Raw genomic sequence first — 17,246 nt, forward strand, 5'->3', positions numbered from 1 at the left:
GATATTCTAATTATATGACCAGCACCTGTAGCTCTGACTTGAGTTACTAGAGGCCTTTTAACTCTCACTGTTGCACTTCCTCCGTAGAAGGGCCCGGATCTCTGCCACCTCGGTGTTGGGGAATCGCTCCCTCACTGCATCTGTGAAAACAGGAAAGAGACATGGGGATGAATTAAAACAGGATAGACAATGTATAACATTGAAATACAATCATTGATTATAATGGATTTGTCAATCAATCATGACAATGGATTTGGATTCATAACTATGACATTACTGTACCTAAAATTGCGTTGGTTTTTTCTGGCTCAAGCTGCTCCTTCAGCTCGCCTTTTTTTCCTTTCCCTGTGAGGGTTGCCTATAAACGCAATATGTCACTTGTGGTCACAGTATTGGTACCTGCGCCAATTTGCCAGAGGCCTTGTAGTTATATCCGTACCAGGGCTGGGATGAACAAAGTTTCACGTGGAGCATTCTGAGATATTTTATTTGCTGAATTACCGCGGAGTGTAAGTTATGCTAAAAAATAAACTGCCGGGATAATCACACAGTGCTTGCCGTAGGCTACACGTCCAATAATGACATGTCCGATTCACGAACTAATGACTCATTTTAACTGATTCACTTAAATGAATGGTTAAAACAACTGATCTGTCCAACACTGAACTCATGAGACATGTGAATCGGTGTATAACAAATCGGTACACTTTACAATAATGTTCCATTTATTAAATTCTAGTTACCTACATTAGTATTTTGTGAGTGAGTGGCAGAGTGTATTACTACTATACGTTGTTGTTATTTTTATGTGAATGAAGAATTAAAAGATGCACTTTTTTCAGTAAGCTATGTGTTTTCAACAAATGTTAAATTCTGTTGGTTCAGGAAGGACACCATGACAGGCTGCTGGCTCCCACTGTCGCTGTTAATTTTTATTTATTTTTTGTTGGAAAAAGGAAAAAGGAGTGCTGGAAAAGCACTCTCTGTGTTAGCTTAAAGCCCTCAAGTTTATATTGGTTACTGTATTCTTTCAATTGCTCTAAACAAGTATTTTGGGTGACCTTTTTTTTTTATTGAATGCTAGACATCAATTTGTTGTTATTTTCATCTGAAAGAAGAATTACAAGATGCACTTTTTTTAGTAAGCTATGTGTTTAAGGCTTCAAGGTTTTATCGAACGCTACCTCTGACTAAGAATGCATTACTTTGCACTTGTATAGTCTTTTATTTTGGACTTTTTATAAATTGGTATTAGTCAATTAATGGGGAGATTATCGATAATCGAATCAAACCGAAATAGAATCGGACTGAAAAAAACAAAAACAACAAAAAAAGAGTCCTTAGATTAATCGATGCACCGAAAAATAATCGCTAAATTAATCGTAAAAAAAAAGATCGTTTATCCCAGCCCTAATCCGTACCAACCCACTATCACTTTTACCATATTGCTTAATCAGTGAAATTCAAACAAGAAGTATTAACAGTAGTCAATGACGGCAAAAATGGCAGAGTTAAGTGGATTTTCAAATTTGTAATCTGGGAAGTCAGGTCTGTATTCCAAGACATAACGTGAACATGCATGTTCTTCAAATTAAAGGGTTAGTTCACCCAAATAGCAAAATTATGTCATTAATAACTTACCCTCATGTTGTTCCAAACCCGTAAGACCTTCGTTTATCTTTGGAACAAAGTTTAAGATATCTTAGATTTAGTCAAAGAGCTCTCTGTGTGTCCAGAAAGGTAAGAAAAACATCATCAAAGTAGTCCATGTGACATCAGAGGGTCAGTTAGAATTTTTTGAAGCATCGAAAATACATTTTGGTCCAAAAATAGCAAAAACTACGACTTTATTCAGCATTGTCTTCTTTTCCGTGTCTGTTGTGAGAGAGAGAGTTCAAAACAAAGCAGTTTGTGATATCCGGTTCGCGAACGAATCATTCGATGTAACCGGATCTTTTTGAACCAGTTCACCAAATCGAACTGAATCGTTTTAAACGGTTCGCGTCTCCAATACGCATTAATCCACAAATGACTAAGCTGTTAACTTTTTTAATGTGGCTGACACTCCCTCTGAGCTCAAACAAACCAATATCCCCGAGTAATTAATGTACTCAAACAGTACACTGACTGAACTGCTGTGAAGAGAGAACTGAAGATGAACACCGAGCCGAGCCAGATAACGAACAACAGACTGACTCTAAGATTACACTACAGATGAAGTGAAATCAGTGTACACTTTAATAAATTATACTTTGTATTACAAATAAGCGTACTTACTAAAAGTACACTAAATTACCACTATACATTTTTGTATTTTAACATATTTTATGAGAGTACTCTGATATGCCACTAAAAATACACTTATTTTAGAGTGTACTGTATAAAGTGTACAGAAGTCACACTTCTAATGAAGTGAGAACATAGTACACTTTAAAAAAAGTATACTAACAATTAATTTCCAAAAAATATATACTTCCCATAAGTACACTGAATTGCCACTCTAAGTGTGTCAAATTTAATACACTTAAAAAAAATAAACTTCAATACAATTTAAAATACATTAACAACAAAGTACACTTTCAAAAAGTACATTTAAAAAATAATTTGATTACTGATAAATTAGTATACTTACTGTTTGGACTATTAAGTTGAACTTAATTACATCTTTTTTGAAGTATACTTTTAAAAAGTACAAATCAAATACTCTTTAAATAAAGTACAACAAGTAGAAGTATACTTGTTTTATAATTCATGTACTTCATTCATATTTCAAATACACTAAAGTATACTACTTTTTTACCTGGGCGTCTTTCTGTTTTTATTAAATTTCTTAAATACATGCCTTTATTACTTAATTAATTGATAAGATGTTTTGGTCTAACAATATATTTTAGGTGGTCTAAATTTTAAGTTAGACACAAATTTGCGTTAGGCTAGGCTATATAAGGTTCCCTTCTAGACAAGCGCGTAAATAGCTGTTTCGGCCGCAAATTTTCAGTAATTTCGATCGGTGCATCAAATGATATAGGCCTAAACTAAATTCATGTATTTACAGTAAAAGAATAAAGAAATAGCCCAACTCTAGACTTATTGGCTAGGATATTTTTACGTTTGGGCAATATATAATAATGATAATAATAATAATAATAATATCTCAGCAAAGACCGAACATATTTATTTTGTCTCGGCACACGACCGCTAACAGTAACACAGTAGCACAGCGCATCAAAGCTTGCTGTTGTCTTGGCTACCTTACAAACGGCGATGGAAACAGTGATTTTTTCCCCCTTTTGTGGTAATTTAGCACTATTTTCTATGGTATTCTGCTTGCATTTTTGGGCTTCAGTTGGATGCTTTATTTTTATCTTTAGTCAATTTAGTTTAGTTCTAAAAAAAGCAAAGGCTTTGGTGGTGCGGGGGTGTCCCGTACGCCCATGATGTAATGGTAATACATCGCTTACAAAGGGTTCGTGTTAACTACTGTATGATTATCAAACGATTTTAATGTGTTAATGTTTCAACTATCGTGCAATTATAGCTATGTAACAATCTGATAAACTGCAATTGTGCAGTTTGTATCCATTAACACGCTCATAAACATTACAAAAAGAAATGTCATGCCATAAGCTACACGAACAACAAAAAAAACGTTGATATCCCAATAATCAACATTTTGTTATTCAACAAGTGCTAGGCTATTAAGATAAAAAGTTTCTGCTATAGTTTGCGCCTAATCTGACTCTTCACAATGGGCTACCAAATGCATAAAAATATTTTATAGGCCTATTTGTATTTTGACTGCAGTTAGAGCAAAATGATGAGAACATGTTTAACATTGGAAGTTTAAGATTCTTTATTAAATATTCTTACTTTATGCAAAACATATAGGCAACTGTACATTGTACCTCTATAACATCATAACATAAATTATTAAATTATAGTTCAAATGAACCGTACAAACCCAATCTTGGTTTTTGCTATTTATTTAGGCTATTTATTTATATCAGCAGATCTGTGTTGATTCAGTTCATTTCAATAACTGCTGATGTTGCAAACTGTGGTTAAGCTGGAAAGCAGCTCGAAAGAATTGACCAAGATATGTAACATTATGGCTCCGTATTATTAGAACAATAACTGTACAGAATCTTTACTGACACCCAATGTTCCTTAAAGACAAAGAAATAAAATAAAAATGTTAAAGAAAAACAAACAAAAACAACAAACCGATTGTGTTCCATTTATATATCAATGTATAATGCTTAAATTATCTTGTGTGTATAAAAAGCACTCATCCAACCTAACAGTGCTTGCTCTGCAACACTTGACAAGTTTGAGATAGGGGGAAGGGCGCTTTGTTTAAAATGTTTGTCACCAAAGCCATTAATCCGGAGGGCAGGAGACTCAAAATGTTAGCCTAAGCTATGCGTGTGACAGACCTTTTTGCAATCTTAGTGCTTTTTGTTAATTTTAACATCCTGATCTGATCATATGAAATAAGCTTACGAAATACACAATTGTTAGACTCTGTTATGAGTATTTGCAGTAAGTTTCTTTATTTGTTTGTGTTATGGGGATTTGCAGTGTTTCACGCTCCACTCCAGAAGTTCCGAATGGGATCAACCCTCCCCCGGCGCGTTTGCCAGTGTCTGCTGCTGCAGAGCAGAGTATGTGCGCAGTTTTGACTGGAGCAAGGATTTTTTAAAAGTCGGAGTGTCGTGTTTTTTTTGTTTTTTTTTTTAAATCTGCAAGAAATGTTATATGTTATGAGTTTGGCGTGTGGTAGGAAAAAAAAGTTTGCACAATAAGCCACTACGCAAATTTGTGTCTAACTAATATATTGTTCGACCAAAAACATCTTATCAATTATTTAAGTAATAAAGACATGTAATAAAGTAATAAATAAATTTAATTAAAACAGAAAGACGTATATTGATTCAGCCTTAAAGGCCGCGGAAACATGGTTTCGTTTGTTATGCACTTCAATCCATTCCACACCCGACTTTCTTGGTTTTCTTCCTAATTATTAAATATAGGCAATTGGTTGATGAAACATTGATTGAAATTAAGATACAATTTCTACAAAACGAAATTCACTTTAAAGAAAGACTTGCTATAAAACAAAACTTAATAAAGTGGTCAAACTCATGTCTGACCCGCTGCATGTTTCCCGACATTGTGCATCCGTCATGCTATTCCCTTTTCATAATGAACATAGGTGAAATAAAAAAAAAAAAAATAGGCAATAGCCCAATATTTAAATATACAGCTATGGAAAAAATTAAGAGACCACTTAACATTGATTTCTGAACTTGGAGTGGTCTCTTAATTTTTTCCATAGCTGTAAATATGAAACTAAATTGGCTACATTTTTATCCCTCTGGCCAACGAAAGCACCGGCACGTTCTGATGGATTTTCTCCTCATGACAGCTGAAACAACTTAAAACAGGCCTTCCGTCATTTTTGGCGATAGCCTACAGATTAGTGCAAGACTACAAAGGGTCTACTTTTATTTGTGTACGCTCACAATAACAACAAAACCTTGTACTTTTGAAAAATAAAATAAAATAAAATAAAAAATAGGGTGCGCTTTCAGCTGTCTCTCTTCGAGAATCTGAAACATCTCAAAAGTGAACTTAAACTCAGTGAATAATTGTACCTAAAAAGAAAGAAATATCTCAATTCGATAAGATATAGGTCTGTGTTAAATAAGAGGCGATCTATCCGCTGGAACGTGTTGTTTCTGAAATCATGGCCAGTGCTCGTTGCTGCTGTTATCAGTTCTCTTGGCGCTCGTGCACACGCGCAGTTTTCACACAGACAATCGAGCGTTTCGTTCTGGTAAAAGAACAAAACAAAATGCACACAACGTGTCCTTGCTCTTGATGTACAATCACTGATGAACACCTTTGGTTTTAATGAGTAAATTAGCCAAAATATTTATTCCTGCCGGTATTTTAGTCTGCGATATCAAAATCACTAACATTACATTTTTTTTTTCTAAGAGCAGATCAAAATGAAAATATTACATTTTTAATCGTGTGTGTGTGCTCCTATATATATATATATATATATATATATATATATATATATATATATATATATATATATATATATATATATATATATATATATAGTAATGACTGTTTAATGACAATAGCATGTCCACTTTGTGTAAAGGTCTTTCTTTTAATTTTTGATGCCTGTAGCCTAAGACTATCCCACGTTTTGAAATTAACTCTCACTTTAAATTTTCTAATGGTTTTTAAGGATGTTAAAATGTTATATAATAATGTTATTGTTGTTTTACTTCATCCTTTCATCGTTTACAAACCAACATTTTATTATTACAGTCACTTTCCAATCCGTCCCTTTGCGCCACCTGGCGGTAGTTTTTTACACGCGACTGAATTTCAGTTAACGCAACAGCCCTGCGGCGGCGGTATGCGCGGCGGTAATACCCATTTTGGTTGTCCACCTACGGTATATGCAAAAGTTGGGGGTGTACATATTAATGATCCCAACTGTTGCATCGCAGTCTGTGTTAAGTTGAGATTCATCTGTTCTTCGGAGGTCTTTTAAACAAATGAGATTTGGAAGGAGGAAACAATGGTGTTTGAGACTCGCTGAATGTCATTTCCATGTACTGAACTCTTGTTATTCAACTATGCCAAGGTAAATTTAATTTTTAATTCTATGGCACCTTTAAAGAACCATATATGTATACTACTGAGCATTAACAAGCATTAACATGTGTTTCATGGAGTGGAAGATGTTCTGCCCCCACTTTGTGTTGCATTAGTGGTTTAAATATGTATTGCATTTGAGTTCTCATATTTTAGTCCCTCCTCTCTTGCCGTAGTTTTTCTGTTTTGCTTCTGACTTTAACCTATGGACAAGACATGCAGCAGCTACTCTTTTCTCTTTACCTTTGGTAGTTTATGAAGATCTAAGTCTGTAAGTATTTTGTTGGAATTATATCTACTTTGCTATAGTCTTTGTTTATTATCCGTTTTAGTATACTATGTATGTTATTGTTACGGTACACAGGAGTCAGACACAGATGTAAACAGGTAACTGTAGTTTTATTGACACCAGTAGAGCAAGGAGCAGTGAACAGGTAAGCAGTGATGAATTAATAGATGAATGGATGAATAGAATGGAGATAGTTACTGTCCTTTTCCTTTCAGATATGGATATCTGTGAACACGCTGGAGTTTGGAGATCGCTGGAGATGGCTGGAGATGGCTGGAGCACTCACACACAGAAGACGAGGCACACAGAGGGAAGGAGACACGCTCGAGACAGGTAAGTATGGAGCAAGGAGTCCTTGAGGTAAGCATTAACGTGAGTATATGCAAACGAGACCGGACATGGAGTGCTGTGTGTGTGTGCTCTTTATGGTGCTGTTGATGAGTGCAATGATGAGGTGCAGGTGGTAGTGATCAGTACTCTGGGGATGGTGTGCGCTGTGATTGGTGGATGTTGGAACCTGACGTGTCTGTGACAGTACCCCCCCTCCACGGCCGCTCCTGAGGGCCGAGGACCCCGACGCCGTGGTGGTCGTCCTCTTCCCCGCGGTGCCGGTCTGTCAGGGTGACTGTCATGGAAATTTTGAAGTAAGTTTGGGTCAAGGATGTCGTTTCTTGGAACCCAGGAGCGTTCCTCAGGGCCGCAACCTTCCCAATCGACCAAGTACTCCAGCTGACCACCACGACGCCGGGAGTCCAAGATCTCGCGGACCTCGTATGCTGCACCGTCTTCCAGGATGAGTGGAAGGGGGGGTTCGGCGGGAGTCACGCCAGGTCCTGTGGAGAGGACAGAAGGGTGATAAGGCTTGAGGAGTGAGACGTGGAAAGTTGGGTGAATACGATACCCTTGTGGAAGTTGGAGTTGGTATGTGACCGGGTTGATCTGCTTGATGATGGGAAATGGGCCAATGAACCTGGGACTCAGCTTCTTGCAGGGCAGACGCAGTCTGATGTCCCGTGTCGACAGCCATACCTTCTGTCCGGGCTGGAAGACAGGGGTGTTGGAGCGCCGCAGGTCCGCTGTCATCCTGCGTCTGCGCAAGGCTCATTGCAGCTGGTGGTGAGCTGAGTCCCAGACCCTCTCGCTCTCTCGGAACCAGTAATCCACTGCCGGAACGTTAGATGGTTCCCCGGTCCAGGGGAACAGTGGGGGTTGGTAGCCGAGTACGCACTGGAATGGAGTGAGTCCTGTAGTCGACTGCCGGAGAGAGTTCTGGGCGTACTCGGCCCAACCCAAAAACTGGTTCCAAGAGTCCTGGTGGTCATGACAGAAGGTACGGAGGAAGCGGCCGATCTCCTGGACCTTCCTTTCCGTCTGCCCGTTCGACTGCGGATGGTACCCCGATGTTAGACTGACGGCCACACCTAGGAGTGAGTGGAATGCTTTCCATACCCTGGAGATGAATTGGGGTACTCTGTCCGATTCAATGTCCTCAGGTATTCCGAAATACCTGAACACGTGGTTGAAGAGCATTTCTGCTGTTTCCATGGCTGTGGGTAATCCTCTTAGTGGAATGAGACGACAGGATTTGGAGAAACGATCTATGATGACTAGGATGCAGGTATTTCCATCAGAAGCAGGAAGGTCCGTTATGAAATCCACCCCTAGGTGTGACCAAGGTCGGTTGGGAACGGGCAGAGGAAGGAGTTTCCCAGCTGGCAGATGACGAGGACTTTTGGAGATGGCGCACTCCCGACAGCCCTGCACGTACCTTCTGACATTGGCTGCCATCCCTGGCCACCAGAAGCGTTCTTTCAGCAACGAGAGGGTTTCATTGGCCCCCGGGTGACCAGTGCCTAGTGACGTGTGAGCTGAGTGGATGGTTGGAGTGCGTTGTGTCCGGGTGATGTAAAGCAAGCCAGGTGGACAGCCCGGCGGAGGGTTCGTGGAGGCATTGGAGGAGGGAATGGTCTCTTCTGACCAAGTGATGGGGCTTACGATGAGTGAGCTCGGGATGATAGGCTCAGGTTCTTCCGTTTTCTCTTCAGGAGCATGGAGACGGGAGAGAGCATCCGCTTTTGTGTTCTTTGAGCCAGGTCGATAGGAGATGGTGTAGTTAAACCGGGAGAAGAACATGGCCCAACGAGCTTGTCTTGGGTTCAACCTTTTTGCAGCATGGAGATATTCTAGTTTTTTGTGATCTGTCAGAACCAGGAATGCATGTTTGGCTCCCTCCAGCCAATGCCTCCACTCTTCCAGAGCAAGCTTCACAGCGAGGAGTTCCCTGTCACCGATGTCGTAGTTGACTTCCACCGGGCTGAGCTTGTGGGAGAAGAAGGCGCATGGGTGGAGTCTACTTGGTGTCCCCTGCTGCTGTGACAACACCGCTCCCACTCCGGTGGTAGAGGCGTCCACCTCTACGATGAAGGGCAGCTCTGGATCGGGGTGGACGAGTAAGGGAGCGGTGGTGAAGGCTTCCTTCAGACGGTTGAAGGCGTTGGTGGCTGCTGAATTCCAGGACAGAGACTTGGGCTTATTTCTGAGGAGACTGGTGAGAGGATGGGTGATGGAGCTGTAGTCTTTGATAAATCGGCGATAGAAGTTTGCAAATCCAAGGAAGCGTTGCAACTCTTTAATGGTTGAGGGTTCTGGCCAGGTTTTGATGGATTCCACCTTCCTCTCGTCCATCCGGATGCCACTGTGGTCAATGATGTATCCCAGGAATGACACTGTAGGCTGATGGAAAGAGCACTTTTCCGCTTTGAGGAACAGGTGGAATTGACGTAGGCGGGTGAGGACCTCCGCAACGTGTCGGCGATGTTCGGCCTGGCTCCGGGAGTAGATGAGTATGTCGCCGATGTATACTAGGACGAAGCGATGGAGAAACTCCCGGAGCACCTCATGGATGAAGTCCTGGAATACGGAGGGGGCGTTGACCAGGCCATACGGCATCACGAGGTACTCATAGTGGCCAGTAGGAGTAATGAAGACGGTCTTCCACTCGTCCCCCTCACGTATCCGGATGAGGTTATACACGCTGCGGAGGTCCAACTTCGTGAACACAGTGGCACCACGGAGATGTTCCAGGGCCGCTGGGACGAGAGGAAGGGGATATCTGAATTTCACGGTGATCTTGTTGAGTGAGCGATAGTCGATACAGGGCCGCAAGCCTCCGTCCTTTTTAGCCACGAAGAAGAAGCTGGAAGCAGCAGGGGAAGTAGACGGTCGGATGTATCCTTGAGCGAGGGCCTCCTTGATGTAATCCTCCATGGCCTTCTCCTCCGGGATAGATAGTGGGTAGATCTTACCCTTTGGCACTGGTTCACCCGGAAGCAGATCGATGGCACAGTCCCATGGCCGGTGTGGAGGCAGCTTGGAAGCCCTTTGTGGGCAGAAGACATCGCTGAAGGGGGCGTAACATTTGGGAATGTCGATGGAGCGTTTCTCAACGGGGCTCTCGATGGATGTTGCACAGAGAGAGAGAACAGAAGGTGGAGTTCGTGGTACAGGAAGTTCAGCCAGGCACCGAGAGAAACAGGTTTCGCCCCACTTCAGGATTTCGCCCGTCTTCCAGGAGATGGTAGGATTATGCTGCTCCAACCAGGGGCGCCCCAGAACCACGTCAGCGGTGGAATCCTCCAGAACCAGCAGATGTAATTCCTCTTGATGTAGAAGGCCGACTTGCAACTTGAGAGGTCCTGCCACTGTATGGACGTGCTTACGGCTGAGAGGCTTGCCAGTTATGGAGTTGATCTGGTAGATCGTTGGAGACGGAGAGGTCTTGAGATGAAGCTGCCGGCAGAGGGCGCCGGAGACGAAATTGCCGGCTGACCCTGAGTCGAGGAGCGCAACCACTGTAAGGGAGACATCAGCGGCAGTAAGATTGACGACAGTGGTGAGTGGTTTAATTTTCTGAATAGAAGGGATGATGGCACTCACCATGGGTCGAGGAGGTCGTGTGGGGCACGCAGCAATCGCATGCCCGGGGGCGCTACAATACAAACACAGGTTCAGGGTCAGCCGACGATGTTGCTCGGAGGGAGTTAAACGAGAGTTTTCTATATCCATGGGTTCGTTGGCTGGTTCTGGGGAGCTGACGGGTTAGGACCGGCAGAGGAGCATGTTGGGAAGTGACTGGTCCTGGTGCTCTTGGAGGCAAGCCTGCATATGAGTGGCGCAGCGGATGGAAAGCTGGATGAACTTCTCGAGGCCGATGGAATCCTCGTATGCAGCGAGATGCAGCCGTACCCGAGGTTCCAATCCTTGACGATATGTGGTTATCAGAGCTTGTTCGTTCCATCCGCTAACAGCAGCAAGCGTCCTGAATTGCAAAGCATAATCGTAAATAGACATAGAGCCTTGTTTAAGATTGTAGAGTTTCTCACCAGCTGATGAATCTGTAATCGGCTTCCCGAACACCTCCCGGAAATGGGAAATAAACACAGAGTAGGATTGCGTGACTGCACCGTGTTGTGACCAGATGGAATCGGCCCATTTTAATGCTTTGCCGCTTAACTGGGAGATGAGGAAGGCGATTTTGGAGGTATCGCTCGGGTACAGGTGCGGCTGCATCTCCAGGACCAGTTCGCACTGCAGCAGGAATCCGCTGCAGTCCTCCGCCGATCCTGAGTAGGGCACTGGTTTGGCCATGGGACTGGCGTAAAACGGCGGTGAGGGAGAGCTGGTGGTGTTGACAGAGGTGTTCGCTGGTGCAGGTGAAGGAGAAGTGGCTGGAGATGGTGACGGTGGATTGGTGGTAAGAGTTCGCCGAAGCGCATCCACCAGGGCTTGGAATGGGTCAGGCTGGCTCATACTGGGTCTGCGGTATTGGTCCGGTCTTCTGTTACGGTACACAGGAGTCAGACACAGATGTAAACAGGTAACTGTAGTTTTATTGACACCAGTAGAGCAAGGAGCAGTGAACAGGTAAGCAGTGATGAATTAATAGATGAATGGATAAATAGAATGGAGATAGTTACTGTCCTTTTCCTTTCCTGGAGTTTGGAGATCGCTGGAGATGGCTGGAGCGCTCACACACAGAAGACGAGGCACACAGAGGGAAGGAGACACGCTGGAGACAGGTAAGTATGGAGCAAGGAGTCCTTGAGGTAAGCATTAACATGAGTATATGCAAACGAGACCGGACATGGAGTGCTGTGTGTGTGTGCTCTTTATGGTGCTGTTGATGAGTGCAATGATGAGGTGCAGGTGGTAGTGATCAGTACTCTGGGGATGGTGTGCGCTGTGATTGGTGGATGTTGGAACCTGACGTGTCTGTGACAGTTATATTAATAGAGGATAATTGCGATTAGCATCTCTCCATAGACATCCATGTTAAAGTTAGCTTAAATGCTTATTAGCCCTGTCAGTCTCATTATATCTTATGTGATAGCTATATATGTTAGACTTGAGTTGTATATTCATGTATATGTATATATGGGCAGTTTGTAAAGCCATATTATTATGTTTTCACAGTTTTACAAAAAAGATTGGAAAGATCATTACTAAAAGGCCTTTCTCTACTCCGGTTTCCTGGGTCTTTATTTCATGGATCTTATGTTAGCTATCTGCTACGCTAACCTGTTAAAGCAAGAGCAGAATAGTAAAAAGACTTAAAATTCAGTCTGCTATCAAAGAACAGAGAGTTATCAATGCTGCAACCCAGAAGCTCAGCATAGATTCAACAATCTATCATGGAGGAAAAAAGTGAAGAAAAACCTCTGCTATGTACAGAAGATGGTCAGTCTCAGTACTCCTACTATTCCAAACACTCAACCCGTTCTAGTCGCACCTCATCACACATTTCTGCTGCCACGAGAGCTAGAGCTAAAGCGGAAGCTGCAAAAGTCAAAGCATCATATGCACAAAAAGAAGCAGACATGCTAATAAAGCAGGCATGGATAGAAGCAGAAGAATTTAAGAAAAAAACTGAGCTTGAAGTGGAATTGAAACGGAGGGCAACTGAGTTACAGGCCAACCTCAAAGCACTGAAAATACAGGGCGCTGCTGAAGCAGCTATTACGGAGGCTGAAATCCTTGAAGCAGCTTATGAGGAAGAAGTTGGAAAACCAACACAGCAGAATGTGACCAAATTAGCTCCGTATCACTCACATCAACGCATTAGTGAGTATGTGCAACAACATTCTCAGGAGCATGGGGATCAACAGTCTCAACTCATGGAACCACAACCCATCTTTTCACCAGAGCACCAGCCAAACATAGACAACGGTGTTACAGATAATCGTAGAATCCAAACACACAGTTCAGGAGAATGTAGCGATGTCATGTTCCAAGAATTACCAGCACTACGCCAGAGCACGAGCACAGCCTACGCTCAGCAAAGCCATTAAAGCCCTTTGAAGTTCTACCAGGATGAACGCAACCCTCTACAGATTCACATCCCACAATCTAAAAGTAAAACCTATTTCATGCCCTCTAGAACATCCCTGCATGATCAGTCAGACACAACAGACTTAGCCAGATACCTGATTCGCAAAGAAATAGTTAGCTCTGGGCTCCTAAAGTTTGACGATAAACCAGAAAACTACTGGGCCTGGAAAGCTTCCTTTGTCAACTCCACCAGTGATCTGAACTTAACCCCCAGGGAAGAGTTAGATTTACTAACTAAATGGCTGGGACCACAGTCTGCAGAACAGGCCAAACGCATCCATGCAGTTCACATCAATAATGCCAGCTCAGAAATCAAAATGGTGTGGCAGAGATTGGAAGAATGTTATGGATCAGCAGAAATGATAGAAAACGCTCTGCTTAAGAAGTTAGAGGAGTTTCCAAAAATATCAAACAAGGACAACGAGAAGCTGTGGGAACTAGGGGACCTGTTGCTAGAGCTGGAAGCAGCTAGGAAAGATGGATTCTTACCTGGATTATCTTACCTCAACACACCACGGGGAGTCAATCCCATCGCGCAGAAGCTCCCCTATAACCTTCTGGAGAAATGGATCTCATTTGGCTCTAAATATAAAGAAGACCATCAGGTTCAATATCCCCTCTTTTGCGTCTTTGTAAAATTCATCAGAGACCATGAGTGGTTCAGTCAAGACGGATAAACCTCTGAAATACACCAAACCATCTGTGTTCACCAGGAAGACTGAGGTTTCTTCAGAAAGTGGTGATAAGCAAAACATTGTAGAGAAAAAGGTTGAGGATCCAGATAGATTATGTCCATTACATAATAAGCCCCATCCTCTAAGAAAATGTTGTGGCTTTCGCAGCAAGACCTTAGATGAACGAAAAGCATACCTCAAGGAGAAACGTATCTGTTTCAAGTGTTGTGCCTCAACAAGTCACCTCGCCAAAAACTGTGACAAATCTGTGCAGTGCAAAGAGTGTAACAGCAACAAACACTTAGCAGCACTTCACCCAGGGCCAGTGCCATGGAAGACATTGAGCTCTGCTGTTAATGAAGATCACGGCGGGGAGCAGCAGGAAGATGAGACTCCAGAGGTTGTCAAAGTGCACAGAGGTCTGTGGGGACTCATTTGGCTCTTGATCATGCGCCAAAATATGTTTGGTCCGAGTCTACCCTGCAGGACAAAGAGAAAGAGCTGTTAAAGCATACGCTGTCCTTGATGAGCAGAGTAATAAGTCCCTGGCCAAGACCGAGCTATTCGACCTTTTGGGCATTGGAGAAAATGCTGCACCATACACCCTTAGAACGTGCTCAGGGATTGTGGAAACATCAGGACGACGTGCAAGCAACCTCATAGTTGAGTCAATAGATGGAAAAGTACAGATCTCGCTTCCATCACTCATAGAGTGTGAAATGATGCCAGACAACCGTTCAGAGATCCCCTCACCAGAAATAGCACATCATTATTCTCACCTCAAGCCAGTGGTGGATAAAATCCCAGCCATTGATCCAGATGCAGCCATTCTTCTTCTACTCAGCAGAGACATACTGCGCGTACACAAAGTACGTAAACAGTATGATGGACCCAACAATGCACCATACGCTCAACAACTTGACCTCGGCTGGGTCATTGTTGGTGAAGTATTTCTCAGAGGAGCCCACAAGCCTAGCAGCGTTAATGTTTACAGGATTGATGTCTTACCTACTGGGCATACGTCTTTCCTTAAATCATGTCATAGTGTTATTCACATCCAAGAAAAGTTTGACAAGAGGAGATCAACCCACGGCATACAAACCTTGAAAGAGATGGACATGCTGGCAGGTGACACCGATGATCTTGGAAGCACAGTATTCAAAAGAACAAAAGAGGATGAGAAAATAGCTTTGTCTATTGAAGATCAAGCCTTCCTTGAGATCATGGAAAAAAACGTCCACATGAATGATGAGAATAGTTGGGTGGCTCCCTTACCATTCCATTCCTCAAGGCACCGTCTCCCAAATAATAGGGAGCAAGCAGTCAAACGTCTCTCATCTCTGTGTCGCACACTGGAAAGAAAGCCAGACATGAAAAAACAATATATGGATTTCATGCAGAAAATTTTTGAGTCAAACCAGGCAGAACTAGCTCCGCCATTGAAAGAGAATCAAGAGTGCTGGTATCTACCAACATTGGTGTCTACCACCCTAAGAAACCAGACCAAATACGGGTGGTGTTTGACTCTAGTGCCAGGTACGAAGGTGTCTCCCTCAACGACATCCTCTTGAAGGGACCAGACCTCAATAACACTCTTCTTGGCGTCCTTCTTCGTTTCCGCAGGGAGCCTTTTGCAGTCACAGCAGATGTGCAACAGATGTTTTACTGTTTCACAGTATGTGAGGAACACCGTGATTTCCTAAGGTTTTTGTGGTTCAAAGATAACGACTTCACCAAACCTGTGACTGAATACCGAATGACAGTACATGTATTCGGTAACAGCCCTTCACCAGCTGTGGCCATTTATGGTTTGAGGCGGGCAGCACAAGAAGGACAAAAAGAATATGGCAAGGATGCTGAGCAGTTTGTCATACAGAACTTTTATGTAGATGATGGACTCGCTTCATTCTCCACTGCAGAAGAAGCCATCAACATTCTAAAAAGAACAAGGGAGATGTTAGCTGAGTCAAGTATCATGTTGCACAAGATAGCATCAAACAGCAGCACTGTTATGAATGCTTTCCCATCTGAAGATCGTGCCAAAGATCTTAAGGATCTGGATCTGTCATCTGACCCTTTGCCGCTCCAACGCAGTCTGGGCCTCAGATGGGACCTACAAACAGACAGCTTCTCCTTCTGCGTGTCTGATGAGGAAAAGCCATTCACTAGAAGGGGCATCCAATAGTTTCGACTTGGGGGTGGCACCAATTAAGATTCAGGGAAAGGCTTTGGTGAGAGTCATTAGAAGAGTATGACACTCAATCCAGAAGACAAAATAATTCAGTGGAAAGGGGTTCGTGAACTTAAGCACCAATCCAGAGGACCTACCTTTCTGTTTCTCTGCGATTCAGAGAAATTTGTGTCTTCGCGGGCATCGACTCTAAATCCGCTGGCTTTGCCATTGTCAGAAGGACACAGAGTTCATCAGATATCTCATTGCGCACAGACTGTGTGAGCTGTCTTGGCAACAGAGCTTGCACTGATAATGGATGAAATCGATGTGGATATCCATACAGTCAAGTTCTACATGGACAGCAGGATTGTACTTGGCTACATTCATAACACGTCCAGGAACTTCTATGTCTATGTCACAAACAGAGTGACAAGAATCAGGAAATCCTTACACCCTACTCAGTGGCACTACATCAGCACCAGCCATAATCGTGCGGATCACGGATCCAGGTCTGTCCCAGCCGCTCTCCTAAAGGACACCAACTGGTTTACAGGTCCAGCTTTTCTGACGAGAGCTTAGTTGGATGAGTCTCCTCAGCCAGAGATATTTGATCTTCTACATCCAGAGTCTGATGCAGAAATTCGCCCTCAAGTTTCAACCTACGCTACAAAAGTTAAAGGTGGAGGTATCGGCTCATATCGGTTTAGTAGATTCTCCAGTTGGAAATCACTTACCCGTGCAACAGTCAGACTCATTCAAAGAGCCAGAGCCTGCTCCAAAAATACAGACCACAAACAGAGAATGGGTGAGCTTCCCCAAGCAAAACTCATAATTATAAAAAGTTTGCAACAGGACTTCATTAAACAAGAAATTAAAAACCTCTCAAAGGGTGAAGAAGTCTCAAGACACAGTTCAGTCAGAAGTTTGGATCCCATCATTGATGATGATGGTTTGCTGAGAGTTGGAGGCCGAATATCGTCAGCAGACATGTCCTGGGAAGAACAGCATCCTATTCTTCTTCCAAAAAACCATCATGTCT

At 42.9% G+C, this 17,246-nt stretch overlaps 1 long non-coding RNA gene across 1 annotated transcript; it reads right to left on the reverse strand.

Moving 5' to 3' along the window:
- LOC125273059 lies at positions 1 to 2,028 on the reverse strand. The gene is made up of 3 exons (XR_007185996.1): positions 1,642 to 2,028; positions 283 to 358; positions 1 to 140 (listed from the first exon to the last, which is right to left on the reverse strand). It is a non-coding gene; the product is annotated as an uncharacterized LOC125273059 (long non-coding RNA).
- Between the last annotated feature and the right edge of the window lie 15,218 nt (positions 2,029 to 17,246).

The sequence above is a fragment of the Megalobrama amblycephala genome, linkage group LG7 (assembly GCF_018812025.1).
Source record: "Megalobrama amblycephala isolate DHTTF-2021 linkage group LG7, ASM1881202v1, whole genome shotgun sequence".
In the NCBI taxonomy this organism is placed as follows: Eukaryota; Metazoa; Chordata; class Actinopteri; order Cypriniformes; family Xenocyprididae; genus Megalobrama; species Megalobrama amblycephala.